Source organism: Callithrix jacchus, chromosome 3, assembly GCF_049354715.1.
Source record: "Callithrix jacchus isolate 240 chromosome 3, calJac240_pri, whole genome shotgun sequence".
Classification (NCBI taxonomy): Eukaryota; Metazoa; Chordata; class Mammalia; order Primates; family Cebidae; genus Callithrix; species Callithrix jacchus.
In genome coordinates this window covers 108,414,913-108,440,361 of record NC_133504.1, presented here as the reverse complement: position 1 = coordinate 108,440,361, position 25,449 = coordinate 108,414,913, and the positions used below count along the sequence as shown (strand labels likewise).

At 36.8% G+C, this 25,449-nt stretch overlaps 1 long non-coding RNA gene across 2 annotated transcripts in view; it reads left to right on the top strand.

Moving 5' to 3' along the window:
- The window catches only part of LOC108590846 (uncharacterized), a 71,398-nt gene that overhangs the window by 10,736 nt on the left and 35,213 nt on the right, over positions 1–25,449 (top strand). The gene's annotated exons all lie outside the window — the stretch shown is intronic.

Below are 25,449 nucleotides of genomic sequence, written 5' to 3'. Positions count from 1 at the left end.
TTCCACCTCTGCCATCTGAGAAAGCAAGACCAACCCTTGCTCTTCTTCCTCCGTCTCAGCTTACTCAACATGAAGACAATGAGGATGAAGACTTTTATGATAATCCACTTCCACTTAATGGATAGTAAATATATTTTCTTTCAGGATTTTTTAAATAGCATTTTCTTTTGTGTAGCTTTATCATAAGAATCCATCATTTAATAAATATAAAATATGTGTTAATTGATGGTTTATGTTATCAGTAAGGCTTGCAGTCAACAGTAAGCTATTAATAGTTAAGTTTTTGGGGAGTGAAAAGTATATGCAGTTTTAAAAATTATTATACTTTCAGTTCTAGGATACATATACAGAGGTGCAGGTTTGTTACATAGGTATACATGTACCATGCTGGTTTGCTGCACTCATCAACCTGTCACCTAGGTTTTAAGCCCCATGTGCATTAGGTATTTCTTCTGATGCTGTTCCTCCCCTTACCCACCACCCCTAAACAGGACCCAGTGTATGATGTTCCCCTCCCTGTGTCCATGAGTTCTCGTTGTTCAACTCCCACTTATGAGTGAGAACATATGGTGTTTGGTTTTCTGTTCCTATGTCAGTTTGCTGAGAATGATGGTTTCCAGCTTCATCCATGTCCCTGCAAAGGACATAAACTCATTCTTTGTTATGGCTACATAGTATTCCATTGTGTATATGAGCCACATTTTCTTTATTCAGTCTATCACTGATGGGCATTTGGGTTCGTTACAAGTCTTTGCTATTGTAAATAGTGCTGCAGCAAACATACATGTGCATGTGTCTTTATAGTAGAATAATTTATAATCCTTTGGATATATAGCCAGTAATGGAATTGCTGGGTCAAATGGTATTTTTAGATCTAGATCCGTGAGGAATTTTCACACTGTCATCCACAATGGTTGAACTGATTTACACCCCCACCACCAATGTAAAAGCCTATTTTCTCCACATCCTTGCCAGCATCTGCTGTCTCCTGATTTTTTAATGACCACCATTCTAACTGGTATGAGATGACATCTCATTGTGGTTTTGAGTTGGATTTCTCTAATGACCAGTGATGATGAGCTTTTTTTCATAGGTTTGTTGGCTGCCTGTCTTCTTTTGAGAAGTGTCTGTTCATATCCTTCATCCATTTCTTGATGGGGTTGTTTTGTTTTTTCCTCATAAATTTGTTTAAGTTCCTTGTAGATTCTGGATATTAAACCTTTGTCAGATGGAAAGATTGCAAAAATTTTTTTCCCATTCTGTAGATTGCCTGTTCACTCTGATGATAGTTTCTTTTGCTGTATTTAAGCTGTTTGGTTTGATTAGATCCCATATGTCAATGTTGGCTTTTGTTGCAATTACTTTTCATGTTTTAGTCATGAAGTCTTTGTCCATGCCTATATCCTGAATGAAAAGAAAACCTATTGCCTAGGTTTTCTTCTAGAGTTTTTATGGTTTTAGGTCTCATGTTTAAGTCTTTAATCCATTTTGAGTTAATTTTTGTATAAGGTGTAAGGAAGGGATCCAGTTTCAATTTTCTGAATATGGCTAGCCAGTTTTCCCAAAACCATTTGTTAAATAGGGAATTCTTTCCCCATTGAATTGAATAATTTCCCCAAAATTATTCAGTTAATAAAGCAGCAGAACTAGGATTTGAACCAAGCTCCTGCACAGAGGAGAAACTTGTTTTTGTCAGGTTTGTCAAAGATCAGATAATTGTAGATGTGTGATATTATTTCTGAGGCCTCTATTCTGTTCAATTGGTCTCTATATCTGTTTTGGTACCAGTACCATGCTGTTTTGGTTACTGTAGTCTTGTAGTATATTTTGATGTCAGGTAGCATGAAGCCTCCAGCTTTGTTCTTTTTGCTTAGGATTGTCTTGGCTATACGGGCTCTTTTTTGGTCCCATATGAAATTGAAATGAGTTTTTTTTCTAATTCTGTGAAGAAAGTCACTGGTAACTTGATGGCGATAGAATTGAATCTATAAATTACTTTGGGCAATATGGCCATTTTCACAATATTGATTCTTCCTATCCATGAACATGGAGTGTTTTTCCATTTGTTTGTGTCCTCTCTTATTTCCTTGAGCAGTGGTTTATAGTTCTCCTTGAAGATGTCCTTCATATGCCTTGTAAGCTGTATTCCTAGGTATTTTATTCACTTTGCAGCAATTGTGAATGGGAGTTCACTCATGATTTGGCTCTCTGTTAGTCTGTTATTTGTGTATAGGAATGCTTGTAATTTTTGCACATTGATTTTTGTATCCTGAGACTTTGCTGAAGTTGCTTATTAGCTTAGGAGATTTGGGGCTGAGTCAATGGGGTGTTCTAAGTATACAATCATGTCATCTGCAAACAGAGACAGTTTTACTTCCTCTCTTCTTATTTGAATACCCTTCATTTCTTTCCCTTGGCTGATTGTCCTGTCAAGAACTTCCAATACTATTGAGGGAATGTATTCTCTTCCTGGTTCCACAAGGGGGCATAGTTTCAAAGGTAAGAACTTCCCAGTGCCATACCTCCACCCACGTCTCCATCTGGGGGACAAGAGGTCTTTGTTTGACTTTTGCACACGCAGGAAAAAATCAAAGACCAATCACTCCAGCGGAAGTTTAAAGGAACCCCTTTCATAGGACAGAAAACCTGAATGGGGTGGGAATTTCTCCCAGGTAAAAAGTCTCCTTTTCTCTCATCAGTGCAGACTCCATTTTCTGGATCCCCTTCCACAACATCTTGGAAGCTACTCTCTCTCTCTCTTTTTCTTTCTCCTTTCTCTCTCTCTCTCTCTCTGCCTAATTAAATCACTTTCTACAAAATTCTTTGGGGTCCAATATTTACTTAATCGCTCACCATGCCTGGTGGGGTCTTCCCTCCCATTCTTGGGTAAGTAAGGGAATAAGAGCCTGGAAGAACACATCCTATCCAGGAGCTGAGCCTCCCCCATGCCCGGGGAACCCAGTCTCACTGTGTTGAATAGGAGTGGTGAGAGAGGACATCCGTGTCTTGTGCCAGTTTTCAAAGGCAATGCTTTCAGCTTTTGCCCAATTCAGTATGATATTGGCTATGGGTTTGTCATATAACTCTTATCGTTTTGAGATATGTTCCATTAATACATAGTTTTTGAATGTTTTTTAGCATGAAGGGTTGTTGATTTTTTTGAAGGCCTTTTCTGCATCTATTGAGATAATCAGTGGGTTTTGTCATTGGGCATTTATTGTTTGGCATATGTTAAACCAGCCTTGCATCCCAGGGATGAAGCTGACTTGATAATGGTGGATAAGTTTTTTGATGTGCTTCTGGATTTGGTTTACCAGTATTTTATTGAGGATTTTCTCATCAATGTTCATCAGGGATATTGGCCTGCAATTTTCTTCTTCTTCTTCTTTTTTTTTTTTTTTTTTTTGGTGTGTCTCTGCCAGGTTTTGGTATCAGGATGATACTGGCCTCATAAAATGAGTTAGGGAGGATTCCATCTTTTTCTATTGTTTGGAATAATTTCAAAAGGAATAGTACCAGCTTCTCTTGTATCTCTTGTAGAATTTGGTTGTGAATCCGTCTGGTCCTGGGCTCTTTTGGGTTGGTAGGCTATTAATTACAACTTCAATTTCAGACCTTGTTATTGGTCTATTCAGTGATTTGACTTCTTCCTGGTTTAGTCTTGGGAGGGTGTAGTGTCCAGGAATTTATCCATTTCTTCCAGATTTTCTAGTTGATTAGGGTAGAGGTGTTTATAATCTCTGATGATAGTTTGTATTTCTGTGGGATCAGTGGTGATATCCCCTTTATCATTTTTATTGATATCCCCCTTATCATTTTATCTATTTGATTCTTCTCTCTTTTCCTGTTTATTAGCCTGGCTAGTAGTCTATCTATTTTGTTGATCAGCTCCTGGATTCACTGATGTTTTTTGAAGGGTTTTTCATATCTCTAGCTCCTTCAGTTCAGCTCTGATCTTAGTTATTTCTCATCTTCTGCTAGCTTTTGAATTTGTTTGCTGTTGCTTCTCTAGTTCTTTTAATTGTGATGGTAGGGTGTCAATTTTAGATCTTTCCCACTTTCTGATGTGGGCATTTAGTGCTATAAATTTCCTTCTAAACAGTGCTTCAGTCCCAGAGATTCTGGTACATTGTATCTTTGTTCTCATTGGTTTCAAAGAACTTATTTATTTCTGCCTTAATTTTATTATTTATCAAGTAGTCATTCATGAGCATGTTGTTCAGTTTCCATGTAGTTGTGCAGTTTTGAGTGAGTTTCTTAATCCTGAATTCTAATTTGATTGCACTGTAGTCTGAGAGCCTGTTTGTTATGATTTCTATTCTTTTGCATTTGCTGAGGAGTGTATTACTTCCAATTATGAGGTTGATCTTAGAGTAAGTGCTATATAGTGCTGAGAAGAATGTGTATTCTGTTGATTTGGGGTGGAGAGTCTATTAGGTCTGCTTGGTTCAGTGCTGAGTTCAAGTCCTTAATATACTTGTTAATTTTCTGTCTCATTGATCTGTCTAATATTGACAGTGGGATATTAATGCCTTCTACTATTATTGTGTGGGAGTCTAAGTCTCTTTGTAGGTCTCTAAGAATTTGCTTTATGAATCTGGGTGCTTCTGTATTGGGTGCATATATATTTAGGATAGTCAGTTCTTTTTGTTATATTGATCCCTTTACCATTATGGAATGCCCTTGCCTTTTTTGATCTTTGTTGGTTTAAAATCTGTTTTATCAGAGACTTGGATTGCAACCTCTGCTTTTTTTAAATTTTGCTTTCCATTTGCTTGGTAAATAGTCCTCCATTCCTTTATTGTGAGCATATGTGTGTCTCTGCACATGAAATATATCTTCTGAATATACCACACCAATGGGGCTTGACTCTATCCAACTTGTCCATTTGTGTCTTTTAATTGGAGCATTTAATCCATTTACATGTAAGGTTGATATTGTTATGTGTGAACTTGAGCCTGTCATCATGATAATAGCTGTTTATTTTGCACATTAGTTGATGCAGTTTCTTCATAGTGTGGCTGGTCTTTATATTTAGTATGTTTTTGTAGTGGCTGGTACTGGTTTTTCCTTTCCATATCTAGTGCTTCCTTCAGGAGCTCTTGTAATGCAGACCTGGTTGTGACACACTCCCTCAGCATTTGCTTGTCTGGAAAGGATTTTATTTCTCCTTCTCTTAAGAAGCTTAGTTTGGCTGAATATGAAATTCTGGGTTGAAAATTCTTTAAGAATGTTGAATATTGACCCCAACTCTCTTCTGGCTTGTAGCATTTCTGCAGAGAGATCCACCGTTAGTCTGATGGGCTTCCCTTTGTAGGTAACCTGACCTTTCTCTCTGGCTGCCCTTAACATTTTTTCCTTCTTTCAACCCTGGTGAATCTGATGATTATGTGTCTTGGGGTTGTTCTTCTCAAGGAGTATCTTTGTGGTGTTCTCTATATTTCCTGAATTTGAATGTTTGCCTGTCTTTCTAGGTTGGAGACGTTCTCCTGGATAATATCCTGAAGTGTGTTTTCCAACTTGGTTCCATTCTCTCCATCACTTTTGGGTACACCAATCAATCATAGATTTGGTCTATGACCAAATTTTAGTCGCATATTTCTTGGATGCTTGTTTCGTTTTCATTCTTTTTTCTCTAATCTTGTCTTCATGCTTTATTTTATTAAGTTGATCTTCAATCTCTGATATCCTTTTTTCTGCTTGATCAATTTGCCTATTGATACTTGTGTATGCTTCACAAATTTCTCATACTGTGCTTTTCAGCTCCATCAGGTCATTTGTGTTCTTCTCTAAACTGGTTATTCTAGTCAGCAATTCATGTACCGTTTTATGAAGGTTCTTAGCTTTCTTGGATTGGACTAGAACATGCTATTTTAGCTTGGAGGAGTTTGTTATTACTCACCTTGAAGGCTACTTCTGTCAGTTTGTCAAACTCATTCTCTGTCCAGTTTTGTTCCCTTGCTGGCAAGGAGTTGTGATCCTTTGGAGAAGAGGCATTCTGGTTCTTGGAACTTTCAGCATATTTGTGCTGGTTTTTCCTCATCTTTATTGATACTCTGCCCATTGAGGAGGAATCTAGAGAGGCAGTCTGGTTACAGTGGCTTTGCCACTGTGTGGTGGGTTCCACCTTTGTTTACACTATGAGGGAAAAACTGCCTATCCGAGCCTCAATAATGGTGGATGCCCCTCTCGCCACCAAGCTTGAGCATCCCAGGTCAACCTCAGACTGCAGTGCTGACAGCAAGAATTTCAAGCCAGTGGATCTTAGCTTGCTGGGCTCCATGGGGGTGGGACCCACTGAGTATAACCACTTGGCTCCCTGACTTTAGCCCCCTTTCCAGGGGAGTGAACAGTTCTGTCTTGCTGGTGTTCCAGGTCCCACTGGGGTACAAAAAAGAAACTTCTGCTGCTAGCTTGGTGTCTGCCCAAACAGCCACCCAGTTTTGTGCTTGAAATCCAGGGCCCTGGTGGTGTAGGCCCCTAAGGGAATTTCCTGGTCTGCAAATTGCAAAAACCATGGGGAAAACATAGTATCTGGTCTAGATAGCAGAGTCCCTCATGGCTTCTGTTGGGTAGGGCAGGGAGTTCCCTAGCCCCTTGCACTTCCTGGGTAAGGCAACAGCCCATCCTGCTTCTGCTTGCCCTCTGAGTGCCGTACCCACTGTCTAACCAGGCATAATGACATGAACCAGGTACCTCAGTTGGAAATGTAGAAATCGCCCACCTTCTCCACTGATCTCGCTGGGAGCTGCAGACCAAAGCTCTTCCGATTTGGCCATCTTGGCAGACCCCCATGTATATTTTTGACTGCATAGGAGGTTAGCACCCCTAAACCTCATATTATGCAAGGGGCAACTGTTGTTTTTATATTTAGAAAGAAATATGTGAGATTTTTTTCTTTTCAGAAATTATTTAGATATTGACTTCTGAAAAATTTGTCTGAGTTAACAAATATCCCAAGATACTATAATAACTCTACAATTCAATAATCCATTTTTTTTTTGTGATAGGGTCTCACTCTTTCGCCCAGGCTGGAGTGCAGTGGCACAATGACGGCTCAATGCAGCATTGATCTCCTGGGCTCAAGTGATCCTCTCACCTCATCCTCAAGAGTACCTGAGACTACAGGTGTGTGCCACCATGCCTGGCTGATTTTCGTATTTTGTTTTGGTATAAATGGGGTTTTACCCTGTTGCTTAGGTTGGTCTCAAACCCTAGGGCTCAAAGGATCCACCTGTCTTGCTTCCCAAAGTGATCGGGTTACAGGTGTGAGCCACTGCCCTCAGCCCAATAATCCAAACTTTTTAATATAAAGGGACTTCAAGGTGCAAAATTTTAGAGGACCCCTCAAACTCTCCTTAGACAATCATATCAATTATTTTATAAATTATTATAATCATCCACAGCAGTGGATGCCTACTTGTATTCATACTTATATTAATTTTGTTATCTAAGTCAAATATTCTCTTATTTGAACCTAATATACTGATTTCACCAAATATATAAAAGTTTTGGACTTTAATTATCTTAAAATACATTTGATTTTTATTCTTCTGATATCACTCTCAAGTCTTATATATTAGATATATGATATATATAAAATATCATACAGTATATTCATATGCAGCATATATAATGCGTATAACCCCCCCACACATACACACAGCATCTGATCCAAATCATAGAACATTTACTCATTTAATTGTTCATCACATTTTTTTTTTTAGACACATACGATCTGCAGAGTGTCATAGGCTCTTGGGTTGTATGAGTGAAAAAGTAAAAACTTCTGCCTTAGTGGAGCTTGCATTTTAGTGAATGGAGACAATGAACAATAAGCATAATAAATAAGTAAATTATAAAGTATATTAGAAGGCAGCAGGTGCTACTGGATAGAATAAAAAGTAGGACAGGATAATAGATTTGAGTGGGTTGCAACTTTTAGTTAGACTGGTCAGTATAGGCCTCCTTTGAGCAAAGCCTTGAGGAATTTGGAAACAACTTACTTGAGTTTTATAAATATGATCACATATATTATATAAAAAACAATCCCTATTGCTGTTCTCTTCCACATTTAATTTTTCTAAGATGAATAAATTTTACTTTATTATGCATGTATCTTCTCTTTTGTTAGACTCTGATCTTGAGAAAAAGAAGTGAGTCTTATTCATCTTTCTTTTTCAAGCCCCTAGCTCTATGTTTTGGATATGTTTGGAGATTATGAATTGAATTGTTTCATAAGATATGTTTAGAAGCTGAAACAGCTCATGAGAGTTATGGTAATAGGACTTTAATTATTAAAATGAAAACAAACCATTGCTATTTTTCTTGTACTTGTTTCTTTAACATTCTGTATAAAAACATCTAGTGCAGCCAGGCATGGTGGTGTGCACCTGTAATCTCAGCACTTTGGAGGCCATGGCAGGTGGATCACTTGAGACCAGGAGTTTGAGACCAGCCTGGCCAACGTGGCGAAACCGCATCTCTACTAAAAATACAAAAATTAGCTGGTGGCACATGCCTGTAATCCCACCTACTCAGGAGGCTGAGGTGGGTGGATCTCTTGAACCTGGGGAGGTGGGGTGGAGGTTGCAGTGAGCCACGATTGTGCCACTGCACTCCAGTCTGGGCAACAGAGCGAGACTCTGTCTCAACAATGGTGGCAACAAAAAGCATATCCAGTGAATTTCCAATTTTACTGCTTTTAAGGACTGGAGGAAGTATTATCAATAATGGAGTCCTAGTATGCATATAGGGAAATAGAATAAGTCCTAATATTTTTTATCTTAAACACAATAATTAATAATATATGTCAATACAAATAGCCTACAAATGTAAACATGAAACAGGCAAGTAATAAAAATACAGGATCTTCAATCCATACAAGTTTTTAAGAGTATAAGTTAGACTCTAGGATTTTGAGTCATGTATATAATCCTTGGGTATTTGGACACTTACTACACTCTCCCAGTGTAGGCTTCTTGTAATTTCATTGTAGACAACAGAGACAGAGAGCGAAAGAAAGAGAGAGGAGTTAATTTACAGGTAATAGTCATAACTGGAATATTTCAGAAAAAGAAGTCAAACACCTTTGGAGATGAAGTTGACAAAGTAAACTTTGAGAAACTGCAGTCAGAGAGATGCAAAGAAATAATCCTTTCAACTATAGACAATAATGTCTATGAGGAAGATTCATAAGAAAGAGAAGATTAGCAAAATACTTCAGAGGAGTAAAATAAAATACCCTATGTCACTGGGCATGGTGGCCCATGCCTTATAATTGCCTGTGGTCCCAGCTAGATGGGAGGCTGAGGCAGGAGGGTCGCTTGAGACCAAGGAGAGCGGGGCTGTAGTGTGCCATAAGTGCACCACTGCACTATAGGCTGGGCGACAAAGGGAGACCCTGTCTCAAAACATAAATACGTACATAAATACACCCTATGTCTATATATCCATATCTGTATCCACATCCATATTTATATCTGGTATCTGGAACAAATATGAACATAAACAAATCTGTGTGCTAATCTTTCTTCTCAAGTCCTCCAGCATCCTTATGATCATTGGAAGTGAATATCAGAACCAGACTCCATTATTTGTGCTTTGTTGTGTATAATATAAATATATCAAAAAGTAATTTAATAATAAACTACATAAAGGTTGTGGCTATTGTAGCAATTCTTTTTTTTGTTTATTGTTTTGTTTATTTTTGTTTGTTTGTTTTTGTTTTTGAGACAGAGTCTTACTCTATGATCCAGGTTGAAGTGCAGTGGCATGATCTCAGTTACTGCAACCTCCTCATTCTGGGTTCAAGAGATTCTCATGCCTCAGCCTCCCAGGTATCTGGGATTACAGGTGCCTGCCACCACACCCAGCTAATTTTTGTATTTTTAGTAGAGATGGGATTTTACCATATAGGCCAGTCTTGTCTTGAACTTCTGACCTCAGGAGATCCGCCCGCCTCAGCCTCCCAAAGTGCTAGGATTATAGGCGTGAGCCACTGTGCCCAGCCCTATTGTAGCAATTCTTAACTGGTGATCATTCTCATTTAATTTTTTTGTCCTGATAGAAACATGTCAGATATAATTAAAGATACGCTTTGGAACATGGCAGTCCTGGCTTTGTTACTCAGATCTCACAGTTCAGTTAAGCACCATCCTTTTAAAATGTTGCCTCTACGAGTTGTGCTTCTGATGGCACATTAAATATTTTTCAAGTAATGATTAAAAACAAAACAAGATTTAGAGTGAATTCCCTCAACCTATATAACTAACACAGTAAACAACAACAAAAACTACAAGATCCTTTCAAAGGGTAGATTATTACTAATTTCTTTCTTGGCATAAATTTGGACTTTAGCCCAAGAGTGGTCTTGAAAGCTAGTAATCCGTTATTAACATTTAGTTACTTGGTATCCATCCGTGAGAATGCTAAAAACAAAATTAAAATTGAAAAGGTGCTAGGAAAGTTGCTAAGCACTTTGATATGAGTGCTGCATGGTATCAGCAAGCCACAATCTGATCTGGATGTGTTTGACATAGCAGCTATTGGAATATGTATGAAGAATTTCTGTGAAATTTGTAGGCAATGCCTTATAAATTATTGACATTAACAATTCCAGCCTTTGCTCATCAATCAGGAACAGCCACCAAAATGACAATAAAACATTCTCTAGTGCCACTTGGAGAAATTCCAGAAGTCTCAGTAGAGACACAGGAACAAGGAATTTTCCTGCCTGGATTGGAAGTTAATTTATGGAAAGGAGTGACAACTAAGGATCAGCATAAACTAATGATATTTACTGGCTTCTTCCCAAGAGAATACAAATGAACAGAAAATTCAAAGAGCACAGATCTACTTCTATCTTTATCTTTTAAAAAGTATGTAAAATTATAAAGTTTCATTTTAGCTCTTTCAAAAGACTAGTGCTTATTAATTCGTTACCACAAGCCTGGAGCAATTACGTATCTTTCTCTTTGTGAACAAAATTTTCACTTTATTCACAGTGCACAGACAAACAGTTTTGAGCTCAATTTTCCTTCCATTCTGCCCAGATTTTTGCAGTGAACTTAAACGAATTATTTCCTTTTTACTCCTTTTATCAACAAAAATGAAATTACAGGATAATCTTTTGACCTTTAGTGGTTGATGGCTTTAAAAAGTGCTGAAATTTTAGGAAAAAATGTGTTATATAAATTTTAATATTATCAGGCTGTACTTTGATAACCTATTATTTTAGATGTGCTGTTTTGGGGAGTCAAATTAAAAAAACACATTTTAGGAAAAATGAAATTGTGTTAAGAAACTATTATTTACTTGTTACTGAATTGGTAAATGCTTATTGAGTACCTTCCATGAGCTAGGCATGTGATTAGATACAAAGCAATCTTCAAATAATATGACATTCATGGTCCAATGTAGTATTCAAAGAATTACATGATGCTTCTGCTAATCAGGCCATATTTGTAGTGGTTAATTACATGGATTCTAGAATCGGATGGATCTGGGTTTGAATTTAGGCTTTATCATTTACTAGCTGTATGGCCTTGGGCAAGATGCTTAAACTGTTTAAACCTCAGTTTATTCATCTGTAAAATAAGAACAGAAATAGTACCTACCTCATAGGGTTGTTGTGAGACTTAAATGAGACAATACATACGGCATAAAGATACTAATTTATTTTTAATTTTCCTTAATGCCTAGAAATCAGTAGGAATAGAATGGTTACCGTTTTATTTCCCTTTGTTTTTTTCTTCCTTCTTCCTTCTTATCTCCTCCCTTCCTCTTTCCTCTTTCATCCTCTTCCTCTTTCTCTCCAAAGCAGCCTACATAACAATTCCTCTATTTTGGTGTAGATGGTGGGATGGGGTGTGAAGATAATTTCCCTCTTACGCTTTTCTTGTGTTTGTGTAAACTTGAGCCCATTGTGGGAAATACACTACAGAAAGAAGTGGAGAACAGAAGTTACAGGAAGGAGGAGAAAGATTTTTCCTAGACAGAGAAGGGCCCAGAGACATGTGGGTCCCATGATGAGCAGGAACTTGCACTCTGCTCCCTGTAGGTGGGGCCAGGCACCCAGACTTCCAGCCTTTCAACATCCCTACAACCAGGCTTGCCATGGACATGCTAGAACTGCCTGTTTTCAAAAGACCAAGTGTTTGAACAATGTTATGAGAGTTTATAATAAATAGCAGTCGTAAAAGTGGGCCAAATAATAGAGATTGGTCCTTATTTTCTGGAAATCCCATAAACCTTACATATTTTTTGGTGATCCTGGGAAGAAAGAAGTACCCATCAATAATGACTGTGATTGATTTTCCTATTCAGTTTAGCAGGAATTTGGATTGGCATATCATTTAATTTGATTTCAAGGCTGAAAGTATGTATAACTTTCCAAATAGCAGGTACATGTATATAGAGCATTCAAGAGAGTACCTGGTAAATAGTAAGCACTTAATAAATGACACCTGTTACAATGGCATCTTTAATTCCCATGGAAAACATTTTACTACTTTAATCTTTCTAAAGTTGTAGCTGTTTGGAAAAGTTGTTAAGTTTCCTGTGCTAAAGAAATTGCCAATAGCTGAATTGTTCATGTGCTCTCATGTATTGTATAACAGACATAACATCAGGTTGCAGCACAATAAGAACATATATCACATCCAGTTTGAATTGAGTGTTCTAAGTATGTTAAAATATGGAATGGGTGTTGTCAATTATATGGAGCTATCCCTTCATTGTCAGCCAAGATTCCAATGCATATGCTAATGTCAATGACTTAGAGATTCCAGAGTAAGACAGTTAATAGACGTATGAGTTTCTCTCTACACTCCATGATTGAGCTTTGAGGCCTTATGCTGGAATAGAAGTTATCTGGATGGGATGGAATAAACCCCCAGGGTTTCTACCTAAATCCAAATCTAACCCAGCTGCAGGAAAGCTCATTTAACTTGCAGACCTTTGCATCAGCCTCTGAGGAGCTCCTCCTTCTTGAGGATTGTGTTCTCAGCATTCATCTCTCACCCTCACCGTGGAATTGTACTTTGATGAGCATCTGAGAAACCCAGAAACCCAGAAATGAAACTGTGTGGCTCTGGCACTGCTGATGTGGAATCACCGATAGTTCAAATAGAATTCTCAACAAGAAAAATGTAAACACCCTGTTCCCATTATTACTCAAATTATTATCTTTGAACACTTGTATATTTCTCTATTGGACCTGATTAAAGTATCGAGAAATATCTTACTAAATATTTTAAAGTTAGTAAGTGTCCTGAAATGAACATTTGAAAAGCCTCATGTTAATTTAAAATCCCTATTTGTTCTGTAGAAGTTTGTCTTTTGGATAGAGCATGGGCAAATTTGAACTAAATAAACAGGTGAGAAAACAGAGGCAAAGAGAGGTCAGAAGTCATATGGTTAAGCACTGGCAAAGCATGAGTTTAGACTCAGACAGTCTGGCTCTAAGCCCTGATTTGACCATTGTGCTGTATGTTTGTTTTTACACTTAGATTTCTCCTTTTCCAAGTTGCTTATTCATGTCCTTTGCCCATTGTTCTGTTTTCCTCAGAGATATGTAAGAGTTCTTGGAATGTTAAACTTTTGCCCTATACCTGTTGCAAATAGTTTTCCTAGTTTGTCCTTTATGCTTTATGTTGTTTACGTGTTTTGAGGGTTTTAAAATTTTGTTATTTAAAACGTTTTTGAGTCAACATCTATCAGCCTTTTGACACATTAAAAAGCATTTTAACTACTTAAATCACAAAAAAATTTGTCTTTTTCATTTATAAATTAGTTTTTCCTTTTTAAACTTTAATTCTTGAATCTGTAAGGAATTCATTTTGGCAAAAGATAAAGCTCCAACTGAATTTTTTCTCCCAAATGACTGTGCAGTAATAAAAATAAGTTTATTGATTAATAAATCTTTTAACACTGATTTAAGTTACAACTTTTGTCATATGTTAATTCCTCTTATAGAGTTGGGTCTCTGTCAATACTATCTGACTAAACTTAGACTGCATTGTTTTATGTATTATTTCATGATTTTAGTTTTATATCCTGTAATAGCCAGTACCAAAGGTCTCTACTTCATTATTCTTTTCCAGAAGGAAACTGCCTGTTTTGACTCAATGATATGGTTTGCATTTGTGCCCCTTTCCAAATCTCATGCTTGATTGTAATCTCCAGTGTTACAGGACGGGCCTGGTGGAAGGTGATTGGATCATGGGGGCAGACTCTCCCTTGCTGTTCTCATGATAATGAGTGAGTTCTCAGGAGATCTGGTTGTTTAAGAGCATGTAGGCCCACCCCTTTCTCTCTCTTACTCCTGCTCCAGCCTTGTAAGATGTACCTGCTTCCCCTTTACCTTCCATCATGACTGTAAGCTTCCTTAGGCATCCCCAGCCTCTACAGCTTGTGGAACCATGAGTCAATTAAACATCTTTTCTTAATAAATTACCCAGTCTCAGCTAGTTCTTTATATCTATGTGAGAATGCACTAATGCACTGAATATTTGTGTTCCTTGCTAAATTTGCATGTTGAAATCTTGATCCCCACTGTGATGGTCTTAGGAGGTGGGGACTTTGGGAGGTGATTAAGTCATGAGGGTACTAATCCCTTCATGAATGGGATTAGTATGCTTATAAAAGTCTTCTTGCTGTCACATTAGGGTACAATGAGGAGTTGGCAGCCTGAAACATGGAAGAGTGCTCTCACCAGAACCTCATCATGGTGGCACCCTAATTTCAAATTTCCAGCCTCCAGAACTGTAAGAAATATATCTCTGCTGTTTGTAAGCCACCCAGTTTATAGGACTTTGTTGTGGCATCCCAAACTACAATATCGACTGCCTTTCTCTAACTTTGTTATTCTAGTGAAATTTAAGAATAATTGTAGAAACAGTATCACCTATCTACCCAAATTCCAGTGAAATTTTTATAGGAACTGCATTGACCTCATTAAGTTGATTGATTTGGATGAAACTGAAATCTTTAAAATCAAATTTTTAAATCAAAGAATATGGGATTTTTCATTAATTCAAGTCTTTTAATAGAATTTTAATCATAGATATTCCACATATCTTTCTAAATATGTTCATAGATTTTGTTTTATCCAGTTATTGTGAATAATACCTTTTCCTTTTTTGTATTTTCTGATTGTTGCTTTACAAAGGCAAGTTTTTGATTTTTTAGTGTATTTAAAAATAAATACGAACTAAACTATTTTAAATAATAACTGTGTTATTGAGCCCTCTTTTATTTCTAAGTTTTTCAGTAGGTTTTCTTGGGTTTTCAATTCAACAAATATGTTACCTGCCATAATGGTACTTTACTGCCTTCTATGTATATGTTTGCATATGTTTACTTTTATATATATCCTTGACTTTTTTGAGTATAATTGTATTAGTTAGCATTTAGAAGTCTACTGCAAATGAGCAGCCATTTTTACTATAGACCTGGAATTTTTGATTAATTTGATATTAATCAAATTTTACTATAGTAGCATTTTTCAACTTATTAAAAGCCATAGCCCCTAAATACCTTATTGTTCTATATTTTGTGTATTTCACACTGAAGGAAATATTGTCAAATTTTGCCTTCTGGTGCTTTTAAATTGTGAAAACAATTTGTAGACTGAATATATACATTTTTCAAATGTATCTCTTTCCCATCCATCCCCAGCCCCACCCTATAGACTCTGGCAGACTGGGGCTGGAGGCTGTGGTTAAGAATAAATGTTCATCTTTTCACCATGTAGCGTGATTCCAGTTGTTCGCTGGATCTTGAGTATTTTTAAAGGTCTGGTTAGTTATTTTAAATAGATTTTATCTTCTTGAACTATCACCATATTACTGGAATGAACCCCACATTGATATGATATAGTGTTATTTTAATATATTCTTTTAACATAGCATGAAATTTAAGGGTTTCATTTTTAAAAAATTTCCCATAGACCCTTTCAGTATGTAACAAATCAAAACCCTCTTAACAAAATGGTTTCAAGAAAAGTGATTTAAATAATTAATTGGCTATTTAGAGTCAATATATGATCACCTAGAAGTAAAAGGAAAGCAGAAACTGCAAAATAATAAGTGAAAAAAGGAATCTCAATTGCCAAAAGCTGAGCTACATACATTTCCTATGTATAAAATATCTTTGAATGTAACTATATAGAGGCTAATTCATTGAGGTAAATTCTTTGCTGGGCCATCAAGACAAAGCATCCAGAAGTTTAAAATGTTTTAATTTACTAAATCTTTAACCTACCAAACAACTAACAGTGAAAACTACTTTATTCCAGCAAGAATCCTGTTTTGTAAACAACAAATTTATATTAGTCCATTATCATGCTGCTATAAGGATATACTAGAGACTGAGTAATTTATAAAGAAAGGAGATTTAATTGACTCACAATTTGGCATGGCTGGGGAGGGCTCAGGAAATTTGTAATCATGGCGTAAGGGAAAGAAAACACATCCTTCTTCACATGGTAGTAGCAAGGAGAAGTACAGAGAAATGTGAGGGGGAAGCCCTTATAAAACCAGCAGATCTCATGAGAACTCACTCACTATCCTGAGAATGGCATGGAGGTAACCATCCTCATGATTCAATTACCTCCCACTGGTTCCCTCCCACGACAAATGGGGATTATAGAAACTACAATTCAAGATGAGATTTGGGTGGGGACACAGCCAAACCATATCAAAGATTTGGTATCAGGTTGGAGAAATAAAAATTTCATGGACATCTTCTAAACTTCTATCTGCTGCTTTAAGTTTAAATCAGATTAATTTTAGCAGGAAAACTGCCAGTTATATGTGCATAATTGAGACTGAGTTAGGTAGCACTTTCTAAGACACCTTTTGTGGTTGTCTTTTTCCAATGGTCCATTCAGATCCAAAGTCTAGTTTAGCTTTCTAAGTTAGTTAGGCTAGTTGCAAAACAGTTACCAGATTATTCGGTTATACTAGGTGGCCAGATGACTTACTTATTTTCTCTTGGCAGGAGAAGAGCCGAGAGGGTGGAGAAGTTGATCAAGTTAAAAACTACTCAGAGTACTCAGAGCTCTACTTCTTAGGAAATTGAGATTTCTGAGAAAATGGATATATTTCTAGCTTTCTGGATAAATATCCATTCTTTCATTTACTTGTAAGCCCTGCAAGATAAATAAAGTAATACAAATAAAAAATAAAATGAAAATCATTTAGAAGTTAACATGAGCTAATTTAGTGTTCTGAAAAATTCTGATAAGCCAGTATCCTCATGCGAAGAACAGACATTTTGCAGTATTTTGATGGATGAATATATACTTATACTTATTGACATTGGTGGTATAGAACTCAGTCACCACTTAAATTAAATTTATTTCAGTTAGAGAAATAATTGTTTGGCTTCCTCTTAGCATGATGAGAGGGTACTGTTATCTTCTCCTTGTGTGATGGTACTAGTACAACCTTTACTTGATGGAATAATAAAAAAAGAATCTAAAGAGGAAGGAAAAGTCAGAAAAGCAAAAAAAACAAAAAAAAAAAAAACAAAAGTAAGAAGCAGGAGTAGAACTGTGAAGAATGATTTTCTTAATGCTAGGGTTAAAAAGGAAACTTCTAAATTTATTGTCTTTTTAAAAAAAATCACTTGGAAACTGTTATGGGATGGATTGTGTGCTCCCAAATTCATATGTTGAAGTCCTAACCCTTACGACCTAGGAATATGACTGTGTTTAGAGACAGGGTCTTTAAAGAGATAATTAAGGTAAAATGAGGTTATATGAGTGGACCTTAATCTAATATAACTGGTATCTTTATAAGAAGAAAAGAACACAGACAGCAGAGAGGAAAGACCACATAAAGACACAGGGAGAAGACGTCCATTTCCAACTAAGGAATGAGGCCTCAGAGGAAACCACCCTGCTGACACCTTGACCTGGGACTTTCAGCCTCCAGAACTTGCAAGAAAATAAAATTTCTGTAGATTTTTCCACCCACTCAGTAGAACCTTCTTATGGCACCCCTTGCCAATGAATACATACGGAACAAAGTTCTTACTTAACAGATAAAAGTGAACAAACATTATACTCCAAAAGGAAGTGATATGAAACTACACATGATTCCATATTCCCTTTTCTCCTCCTGAAATTCTACTTCCTATTTGATGGCTGTTATAAACCTGGCATCCATCCAGTATCGAATAGTGTCATGGAAAGGGAGAGGCCAATTACACTGTCATGAGTATTGCTGAGTCCCAGGGTGACCGTGGCTCCAGGCCTGGGTCCACCTTATTTAATCTAAGGAGTCCTCTTTCAGTGGACAAAGGATAGAGGATGCTAAGGCTGGGGTGCTCTGGAAGGAGACCCAATCTTAGGAGAATTGATCGGAGATTTACAGGCATATCAGTGGCTTGGTGGCTTGCATCTGTCAATTCAAATTGCAGATTCCTTGGTACCCTTCACATCTAAGTGGAGCTTTTTGAACGTAAAATCCCTCTTAAAACCCTGCCTCATCTCCTCTTCTTATTAAGAAACACTGATGCACACAAATGAACAGTAAGGGCACACTGGCTTTATCCCTGTTTCTTCCCTCTTTCTAATGGCACCATCAAAGACGAAATGGATTGAAATAAAGAGGTTCTGTTTTATTGTATTGCCTTAGGCAACTAAGTCAGATTGGTATCTGTAGAAATGATGTATTTTCTGATTCTGCTATGCATCTGCTTAAATATTCCTATCAAAAATGAGGCTCATCTTTGTAACAACAGAATTCTTACAATATAGCTAAAGTGATGTGATCTTCAGTGATTTGCTGAGTAGAAGTTTGTCTTATTAGACAAGTTACTTGGCCTGAAGATACATATGTTATCGTATTACATACTCATGCTGAAAAGCAAATGTAAAATGATATATGTGCATATAAAAAGAGAATAAAAACAGGCTTTGATAGGGCAACTGCTTTATCAAGTGTTCTGTGCCACCTGCATTTTTTGCATTTTTTTTGATGCAGAAGTCTGAGTTACTACTGGCTTCCAATAAATAAAATGTTTAATAAAACATAAGCATTTGTTATCACGTTTGCTTTAAGCACATTTGGAGAAAGGGGTTCTTTCTACTTAGATTTTACTAATACTTTTGCAAACCATGGTTCCTGGTACGTAGCAAATTTACCAGGAAGCATGGTGAGATCACATCACCAGTAAATGGCAGCATGTAAGATCCCTTCTTTGTTCACATATTTTTGTTTCTTGGACTGTTTTTTGTGAGTCTTTATACAAACTTTGATTTTGTCAGTCAGAATGGGATTAAGGTTCTGACTAAATGCCAGACTATAATGGATGCTGAAATATTATTGCTGCATTAAAATTCCCCTGGAAATATAATAAAATGGAGAAAATTATATTCGTTAGAGTTGTTCTCATGGAGATATTCTCTGTGCAATTGGAAGGAGTACTTTGATGTTGCACTCTCTAGTAGCAAAGCATAGTTGCAATTGCCAGGCTGCTTTTCAGACAGGTGGTTCTGGTTGCATGCAGGGTTTTATTTTGCTCAATAGGTATGTGAGTTTGGAGGCAGAGTGGAATTGCTAGAGATAATCAGAAAAAGGCCAAACTGCAGCAGTGATGCATCGTCACCTGTTTTCCAAAAAGCTTTGGCATTACCTCAAAATAAATATTAGACAAATGCTTCAAAATACCAGTGTGGCTATCTATAAAAATAACATAAATGGCCAAACAGAAATGCAGGGAAAAGCTATGAATTGGAAGATCACAGAAAAGAAGCCCAAGAGCAAATATATGCATGAAAAGATGCTCAACCACACTGGTTATCAGAGAAATGCTAATTAAAACCAGAGATATTGTTTTATACTAATTACGTAATCAAAAAATTTAAGGCTCGGTAATATTAGGATATGGTGAAGTTCATTATACTATTTTCTATAATTTTTGGTTTGTCTGTGAAATAGTTAAACACAAATAAATTTGAAAGAAAAGAATATTGATTTGAAGACATGTTGTCTTAGTCTGTGTAAACCACTTGTCATTTGGTCTTTGGTCACTATCTTATGTGAAAGACTTTCTGGTATTCCAGCTTCCATGCATTAAGCTACCAAATACCTTCACCAAAATTCCTCGTAGGCACTGGCATTTTAGGTTCCAGGCATTTTGTGAGAAGCCGAAGGACTTAGAGCTGAAGGTGTAGGTGCTGGAAAAGGAGATTCTCAAAACCAAACTGCATGTCTGTTCCATTTTCTTCTGAGAAATATCAGAAATAAAAAGTTACAGATTTTATGTTGGGTTGCATATCTTCATGATTCTTAATAACAAGGCCAGAATTATTAAGTGATGCACTTTGGATTTAGGTGAGAAGTCAAATAAAAAGATATGAAAGACCAAAAGAGGAAATTATTGCAGACAATACTATATGTTCACCAAATTATTTCATTCTCCTTTTATGTACAAAGGAAGACTACCTTGGCAGCTGTACTTGTTACCGCTTGTGAATATGTGACTGAATTCTGGCTAAGGTGATTTTTGCTAATTCTAGACTTGGCCATAAAACATCTTGTGCCATATTCCTCTGTATCTTTCACTGTTCATATGTCTGGCACTAGAGGACTAAGAGATGTGGAACAACCTGATGAAAGGAATCTGGATTGCTCAGTCATCACCTGGGGTAGAGCCACCCAGGACAGCAAGAAAACCAGGAATACCTACACTGGGACTATACATATATGCAAAAAATCTTTATAGTGCTAAGCCTCTAAGATTTTTGGGTTGTACCAGAAATTATCCAGTAATTTCTCATAGTAAGATATGTTGTCTTAAATGTCCCAGGAAGCTCTGTAAATGTGCCAGGACAGCTACCACTTATCTTAGAATAATTTATTAGTTAGACATTTAAAAAACAGCTTTGAAATGATAAACTCTGTTTTCCTCCTGCCATTGTCACTATAGTGAAGGAACAATGCTGAAAATACTAGAAGCTGTATGAACAAATAGTATGAAAGCTGGAGACGAAACTAGATTTTTGCACTTGACTACATATGCCTCAAGGTTAGATGTTATATGGACTATTTCCTTTGACATACTAAGGGTGAATAATTCCCAGGAAAATGTAAGGAGGTGGCTTGCTTTTTTCTGACCATGGTAGCTAAGCAAAATACATTTCTGACTGCTAGGATTCCTTCGATTTTATCAGTATTAATTTTGGATTATTGTTGTATGAAGTGTTGGGGTTTTAAAGGTGTTCTTTACATTAAATGATTTTTACTTTTCAAGTAGGGTAATGAAATGAAAAAGATTTGAGATGTAGTAAATTTGGTGGGATGGATCTGAGTGGATCACTCCATTTAGATACTTAGAGGAACATAGGCCCCCTGAGACTGGAAAGGAATAACTGGGATGGTAGATGACGGCCTTTCCAACGTGTGTAGTCATAACTCAATTCAAACACTTTTTGTCTGTCCCTGCCATACTGCCACCATCTCTCGCCTGGATGATTTTAATAGTTTCTTAACTGTTCTGCCTGCTTCTGCCTTTGCTCATGGCTACCCATGTCACTCAGAGTAAAAGTCATCTCCGTAAAATGGCTTCTAGGTTTTACACCATCTGTGCAGTTCTCCTCCCTCAATTTGTTTCTCACCTCATCAACAGTCTCTAATCCCTGCACTTACTTTGCTTCCCTCAGGCTGACTTCCCTGCTGTTTCTAGACTATAGTCACCCACAAATGATCTCAGGGCATGGAATTTGCCACTTTCTCTACTTGGAACACTCTTCCCTCTGTGGATCTAATGAAAAAAAAAAAAAAATCCAAGATGCCAAGGTCACTTCATTGGTGAGACCTTCTCTGACCATCCTAAATATAGCAAACCTTTTCCTAGCACCCTGTCCTCTGGAGCACGTTCTTCCACTTACCCTCCCAGTGGGTGCTCCTAATGCTCTCTACTCATTATATTTTCCTCTGTAGTACATATTACCAGTTGATATTTTTATGTTTTTTAAAAAATTTCTTTTATTTTAAGTTCTAGGATACATGTGCTGAACGTGCAGTTTTGTTACACGGATATGCATGTGCCCTGGTGGTTTGCTGCACTCATCAACCCATCATCTAGGTTTTAAGCTTTGTATGCCTTAGGTATTTGTTCTAATGCGCTCTCTCCCCTTGCCCCCCACCCACCACCAGGCTCCAGTGTGTGATGTTTCCCTCCCTGTGTCCATGTGTTTTCTTTTTTCAGCTCCCACCTCTGAGTGAGAACATGCAGTGTTTGGTTTTCTGTTCCTGTGTTAGGTTGCTGAAGATGATGGTTTTTAGCTTCATCCATGTCCTAAACGAGGACATGAACTCATTTTTTTTTATGGCTGCATAGTCTTCCATAGTATATATGTGCCACATTTTTTAATCCAGTCTATTATTGATGGGCATTGGGTTGGTTCCAAGTCTTTGCTATTGTAAATAGTGCTGCAATAAACATACGTGTGCATGTGTCCTTATAGTAGAATGATTTATAATCCTTTCGGTATATACCCAGTAATGAGATTGCTGGGTCAAATGGTATTTCTAGTTCTAGATCTTTGAGAAATCACCACACTGTCTTCCACAATGGTTGAACTAATTTACACACCCACCAACAGTGTCAAAGTGTTCCTATTTCTCCACATCTTTGTCAGCTTCTGTTGTTTCCTGACATTTTAATGATCTCCATTCTAACTGGTGTGAGATGGTGTCCTAATGTGGTTTTGATTCGCATTTCTCTAATGATCAGTGATGACTTTTTTTCATATGTTTGTTGGCTGCATAAATGACTTCTTTTGAGAAGTGTCTGTTCATATCCTTTGCTCACTTTTGATGGGGTTGTTTTCTTCTTATAAATTTGTTTAAGTTGTTTGCAGATTCTGGATATTACCACCATATTTTTTGTGTCTTATTTAAAAAATCATCTTAACCATTTTTAAGTGTACGGTTCAGTAGCATTAAGTATATTCACATTGTTGTGTAACAGATCTCTAGAACTTTTATTTAGCAAAATTGAAACTCTAAAGCCATTAGACACTGATTTTCCCTTCTTCTAGCCCTTGGTAACCACCTTTCTGTTTTCTGTTTTTATAATTTTGACCATGTTAGATACTTCATATGAGTCAAATCATATTTATCTTTTATGGCTGGATTATTTTGCCTAGAATAATGTCTTCAAGGTTTGTCAATCTTGTAACATTAATAGGATTTTCTTCTTTTTTCAGGCTATGTAATATTTCATTGTGTATGTACATCACGCTTTCTTTACCCATCATCTGCTGATGTACACTTATATTGCTTCTGCTTCTTGGCTATTGTGAATAATGCTGCAATACACATGGGTGTGAGAATATCTTTAAAGAGCTTGCTTTTAATTCTTTTGGATGTGTACCCAGAAGGAAGATTTATCTCTTTTTAATTATTTTTTCTCCTACCCCTAGAAGGTAAGCTCCAAAAGGGAAGGAACTTATTTTATTTAATACTAAATGCCCAGGGCCTATACAGGAACATGCAAAACATGCCTGTTGAACAAACAAATGAATATTATCTCTTTATTGAAAACTATCTGCCTCTCTACTAGGGTGCAAGCTCTCTGAAGGCAGCATTACTTTCTGTTTTGTTTACTGCAGTGGCCTTGGTACCAAGAACAGCTCTTGGTTTGTGGTAGGCTCTTGTCCTAATTTGTTTTGTGTTGCTAATAAGGAGTACCTGAGGCTGAGTAATTTATAAAGAAAAGAAGTTTATTTGGTTTCTGGTTCTATAGACTGTATACATGTATACAAGAAGTATGGCATTGGCATGTCTAGTGAGGGCCTCAGGCTGCCTCCACTCATGGCAGAAGGTGAAGTGGAGCCAGTGTGTACATAAATCACATGGTGAGGGAGGAAGCAAGAGAGTGTGGGGAGTGTTGGCCCCTTCATTTTAACAAGCTCTTGTGGAAACTAATAGAGTGAGAACTTTGCTCACCCCTGAGGAAGGGCAATAATCAGTCATGAGGGATCCACTCCCATGACCCAAACACCTCCCATTAGGTCCTATTTCCAACATTGGGGATCACATTTTAACATGAGGGTTGGAGGGGACAAATATTCCAACCATATAGTTCTCAAAAAATGTTGCACGTATTTTTATGAAAAAATTAATGTTCTTATATGAGCAGATAAGTAACAGAGGACCAAATATAAGTTGGTCAGAAAAATTAAAAAAAATTTATTCTATCTAGGGATAAAAATACAAATTTACCTGAGATCTTTTTGCCCTATCACATTAATACTTTTTCACTTGTATGTTTTAAACTTTAAACTTAAAAGGGAAGTTGTGAAAATAGTTCAATGAGTTGAATTTCAGGTCCGTTTTCCTTTGTTGAAATTTTTGTTCAGATTTGCTTTTCTCTATCTCTAAATCTCTCTTTTTCTGTATGTTTATTCATTTATTTGCTGTCCCATTTGAATTTGCTGCAGATATCATGACCCTTCATCTTTAAATACTTTGGCCTGTATCTTGCAAGAAAAAGGAAATTCTTGTACATAATCATTATTCAAAACTATACTCACATAATTTATCATTAATATAATACTACTATATAATTGTGGCCTGTATCAGCTCATTTTCCTGCTGCTGTTAAAGACATACCCAAGACTAGGTAATTTATAGAGAAAAAGAAGTTTAACGGACTCACATTTCCACATGTTTGGGGAGGCCTCACAATCATGATGAAAGACAAAAGGCACATCTTACATGGCAGCAGACAAGAGAGAATGAGAACCAAGTGAAAGGGGTTTCCCTTTATAAAACAAACAGATCTCATGAGGCTTACTCAATATCACGAGAACAGTATGGGGAAAACCACCTCCATGATTCATTATCTCCCACTTGCTCCATTCCAAAACATAGGGAATTATGAGAGCTACAATTCAAGATGAGATTTGGCTGGGACACATCGAAACCATGTCTTAGCTCCTATTCAGATTTTCCTACTTTTTCCAACCATGTTCTTTATTAGTATCTTAAAAAAAAATCCAAAATCTACTCAAGGACTATTCTTTGCATTGACTTGTAATGTTCCTCTAAGTCTCCTTTAATTTAAAACAGTTTCCCAGACACTTTTTTCCGCTTTCATGACATTGGCTTTTTTTTTTTAAAGTCCTTGCCAATTGCTTTGCACAATTTCTCTCAACTAGGATTAGTTTGATTGTTTCTTTGTCATTATATTCAAGTTAATCATTTTTGCAGGAATATTACACAATTGCTATTACATTCTCAGTGCCTCATGTTAGGAGCACATAGTATCAGTTTGCCCCAAATTTAAAAAAAAATTAAATTTAACCCCAGGTTTAGCAAGAGTGCAGCTTATAGGCACTCATATACTGCTGTGTACTTCCACGTTATCAGTTAAAAAAACTTGTATGAATTTTTGATAGCATGTTTAGCAAATATGTATTTTCTC